Source organism: Helianthus annuus, chromosome 14, assembly GCF_002127325.2.
Source record: "Helianthus annuus cultivar XRQ/B chromosome 14, HanXRQr2.0-SUNRISE, whole genome shotgun sequence".
Classification (NCBI taxonomy): domain Eukaryota; kingdom Viridiplantae; phylum Streptophyta; class Magnoliopsida; order Asterales; family Asteraceae; genus Helianthus; species Helianthus annuus.
The window spans coordinates 162,158,492-162,163,346 of record NC_035446.2 but is presented as its reverse complement, the minus strand read 5'-3'; the positions used below and the strand labels follow the sequence as shown (position 1 = coordinate 162,163,346).

Genomic DNA, 4,855 nt, shown 5'->3' with positions numbered 1-4,855 from the left:
ATCACGCACGTCATTCATATACAATAATCCTTTAAGGATTTCAAAACCCAACTAAATGATCTATAAATCGTGGGTTAAATCACCAATGAAGGTGATCAATATTATTTAAAAACATCCATTAGTGATGTAGTGCCTACGGGCCAGTATTATAAAAACATCCATTAGTGATGTAGTGCCTACGGGCCAACCTTATTAAAACATCCATTAGTGATGTAGTGCCTACGGGCCAGTATTATAAAAACATCCATTAGTGATGTAGTGCCTACGGGCCAACCTTATTAAAACATCCATCAGTGATGTAGTGCCTACGGGCCAGTATTATAAAAACATCCATTAGTGATGTAGTGCCTACGGGCCAACCTTATTAAAACATCCATTAGTGATGTAGTGCCTACGGGCCAGTATTATAAAAACATCCATTAGTGATGTAGTGCCTACGGGCCAACCTTATTAAAACATCCATTAGTGATGTAGTGCCTACGGGCCAGTATTATAAAAACATCCATTAGTGAAGTAGTGCCTTGTGACAACCGGTAATTAACGGCTTCTAATTACGTGATTGACAAACGTTTAAGGTGATAACAAATAGTTTTAAAACACGAGTTAACTTAACTAGGCCCTTGGAAAGCCTAGGAGCGTCTATTTGATTCACGTTACGCGAACAACTTAAACTAAATAAATCTTTAAAGCGTGAAAATAATAAATTTGTTATTGCCCTATTTTTTTTCATATACTCAAATTATTGTTATTTAGGTGGGCGACACCAGACAACTTGCATACAAGGTATACACCCGCACATATCAACACCCAACTAGTTTACACATTTATTCGCGAGACCCCAAAATTTATTTATCATGTATAGCTCCTACATAAAAAACCCTAAACATTGCAATATACATCTTAAATGCGTGCATATAAATAAACCTGTAGCCTATACATATACACTTACATTAGTGCGTATATACACTTAACTTCTCTACATTCATATTCAATAAAAAAAAAAAAATTTTGAGATGTAGGTGAATTAGCTAATATAAATGAAAGTAGAAAGATATATCAAAAATCACCAAATACTTTTGGCATGTAAACATCACGTGGCTTGGTTCCCAAAATCATGTTTTCTTTCCTTGTTGGATTTCCTAAGCAATTATGAGGAATGGTCATGATGGTCAGCTGTATCCATGATAATAATAATAATAATAAAAACATATCTAAAGCCTATTTTGAACATCAAAACTCAAGTCACTGGTATTTTCAAAAAACACCAACTCTGTGCTCCTCTCTAAAACAAAACCCTCACTCCATGACACAACTCCCCCTCCCACTCGTTTTCTCTTAAATCCGGTCATCGGAGATTCTCCGATCGGCGACCGGTGGCGGGTTCGTTCACGGCGGTATTTCTGGCGACGTGTGTTTCCGACGGTGGTGGCGAGGTGGGTGGCGTCGGGTTGTTTTGAGCAGAATAGGGAATCAGGCGGCAGCGAGTGACGTACCGGTAAGAATTCGGTCTCCCCATCTCTTCTCTTTTAATCTTTGTGTCTTCAAGATATTTTAAAAGAAAGATCCACATTTTTTTTTTCTGCTCCGGCATGTGTCGATGTTCCAGGAGAGGTTATGTTGATGATGATGACAATGAGTGACGAAGTTGATGGTGGTGGAACAGGGCCGCCGCAGGCGGTGTTAGGGACGACCGGTAGTGGCGGCAATGACGGTGGTGTTCTGGTGCTCGATTCAGGTACGGGTCGGGTTTTGGTTTGGGTTTGCTTTGTCTCGGGTTCACGAGGGTTCAGTTTTGGGTTCGGGTGCTCGGATCAGTTCACGACACGGTCGGCTTAAGTGAACTCAGCTTCGGGTTGATTTGGTCCAATCTAGTCTCGGTTTGGTTATGGTTCTAGCTTGGTTCAGGTTTCGTGGAAAGGCTCGGATTCACTCCGGTCAGTTTCGGGTCTCGGTCAAAGGCAGTCAACAAGTCATCGGTTCTGGTCAAACTCAGTCAAACTTAGTCAAAGGCTGGTCAACGCAAGACCCGGTCAACTCAGACCTGGTAAAGTTTTACAACACGAAAGTTAGATTAGGTTGATATAGAATTTAAAATTTTAGTAGTTTGCGCGACCGAGCTCGACCCGTTTCGATTTGGTACTAGTTTATATTTATTATACTCAGACAAAATTTTATATAGATTTCTTATATTATTGAAGTGTTGATTGAATTTTGAAAAAAAATATATCGACATTTAGTTGCCGGGCTATTCTAAATACAGGGCAAACTCTGCCCGATCCTCGTTAAAAACCTCCAACCTTTGTTGCTTTTATGCAATTTAATATATCTTACACTAAGGTTCAACCCTTGTCACCTAACATAACCAGTGTATGATATTCCTATTTCTAAAATCTAAACCCATGATACCATAACTACATGAGTTTGCTAACCCATCTGGAAAATTTTGGTATAAACGCTCATGAATATTTTGAAGCATCACTTTCAAATTTAATATTATTATGACACTTATATGAAAGCGGTTTCAAATCTTACTTGCAAGATCATTTTTTTTTTATCTATATATACTCTCCAACAGATGGAATTAATCAAATCTTTGGATCAAACTCTATCACCAACCTATATCATGTATAGGGTTATAGTTAAAGTATATTATATATAAGTTGTTATTTATGTTTTTCCTTTAAATATATACAAAGTTATTTACGACATATTACATTTAGTAAGAAGTTATTTTAAAACCTGAAGTTATTTTAAAACCATTTAAAACAAATGTGTATGAGTGCACAATTATATACCTGCTAGTATTTTAAAGAATACAAAGATAACTATCAAGACTATGCAAGTAAAATATGAGTAGGGTTTTATCATTGTTATTTTAAAAAAAAAAAAAAATCCAAAATAACTTGGTTGTCATACGTGTATATTTTCAATTGACCAAACATGATATATATGTTTTTAGAGATGGGAACCTTTTTAGAGTATGATTTAAACAAATCTAAGTATGAAGTTATATATATACACGTACGCATAGTTTTTAATACACAAATACTACAAGAATATTTAGGTAAATTTCTTTTTGGTTAAGTTATACATAAGGATATTTATATATATATATATATATATGTATATCCTACATCACTCGGAAACTAGGTTATTTCCGAGACTTAGCGTTTATCCCAATTATAAATGGGATCAAATAACCACAATTTGTTATTTCAAATCAAAATAATAACACCTTTCTAGAATCGTTTAGATTACGATTCGGTAGAGCTCGGACACGTAGTTTATCTACGTTTACATTAGAAAACTTATAAGTATTTCTTCGTAGGAATGTCGTAGTTGCACGCTAGCTACTTCACGTTCTTGGAACAACACTTCGGAATCACGTTAAGCTAGCTTTGCACAGGAATATCCAGGTGAGTTCATAACCCCCACTCATTACGGTTTTACGTTTTTATAAATGTTTTCGGGGGTGGAAAGACATGCAAATTTTTGCAAAAGCAAACACTATTTTAATGAACGATAACTCATATTTATAAACCATATTGCAAATGAATTTCAACGAACTTGAAAGGTTTACGAAAGGTTTATACTAAACATACCGGTTTTACATAACAAACACGTATTTTCGCAAACGTGCATGATTTTCATGACTAGTGACGAGAATGTCCTAGTTACAACAACGGGACTGGGTTGGCCTGCGTACGAAAAAAACGAGACAACTCAGTGAGATCATGTCCCCCTTTTCTTTCAATGTTTCGGTTTACAACTTTCGGGGGAAAATACATGTCAAACTTAGGTATGATTAAGTTATGGAATGAACTCTTAGATCATGTGAGCATAGGCTGTAACTGAGGTGCCATTAATCCTTTTGAGGACCAAGGAACAAAGGTTAGATCTAATGGGTACGGGCGAGCCCCACTCACGGTCCATGGGTGACCACTTAGAGTGCTGTTGTGTCCAGCGTCGAGAGTTCGACACTTAAATTGCCTACGCGGGTTGAGTACCTCCTATGTCGTCACATATATTAATGTCCTTGCAAAACATTAATGATCAACATGTTCATAGACGCTTTACATACCAACTTACAGCACTATAACTTTCATATGTTTTTCATATTCATTTGACGCAACATAGACGCTTTACATACCAACTTACAGCACTATAACTTTCATATGTTTTTCATATTCATTTGACGCAACTCATAATACATGTATTTACAAACTTTGATAATGTTTTCAACTTATGTACAAGTAAGAGGACGAGTTGGCCCTGCTTACAAAGACTCTCGTGGGCTAGACTCACAACTTTCATATATCATGTCGAGAAAATGATTTTACTATATTTTCTCAACAACTTTTAAACCGGTTATCAAAAAGATTTGTTTTAAATCTTTTCAAAACAAACCATGAACTCGCTCAACTTTGTGTTGACTTTTTCGCATGTTCTTTCTCAGGTTGCATTTTCAAAACTATGGAACGGTTGGAATAGAAGAACCCATGGGAATTCGAGTACTTAGCGGCCGTTCACTGTTTAGAAGTCTTAGCTCAAATACTTCCGCTGTGCAATGAAGATACCGGTCCAGTCACGCCAAGCTCTGATATTTCGGGGTGTGACATGCCTACGGGCCAACCTTATTAAACCATCCATTAGTGATGTAGTGCCTACGGGCCAACCATATTAAAACATCCATTAGAGGTGTAGTGCCTATGGGCCGTAATAATTGTCTTATAACGACAAAAGACAGTGGTAGTCTACGACTCTCTGTCAGAAAGAGATAAAAGAACCACGGTTCAAATCTCTATGCCTTTGATTCTCTGAAATCTCGGCTAATATTATAAAACATCATCATGAT

General features: G+C 36.8%; 1 long non-coding RNA gene across 2 annotated transcripts; it reads left to right on the top strand.

The window, feature by feature from the left end:
* Positions 1-1,188: 1,188 nt before the first annotated feature.
* Positions 1,189-4,512, top strand: LOC110906191. Of its 2 annotated transcripts, XR_004879769.1 has the most exons (4): positions 1,189-1,495; positions 1,607-2,044; positions 3,329-3,416; positions 4,457-4,512. It is a non-coding gene; the product is annotated as an uncharacterized LOC110906191 (long non-coding RNA). The 2 variants fall into 2 exon arrangements; XR_002573733.2 differs by lacking the exons at positions 3,329-3,416; positions 4,457-4,512 and having other exon boundaries at positions 1,194-1,495; positions 1,607-2,197.
* Positions 4,513-4,855: the final 343 nt, after the last annotated feature.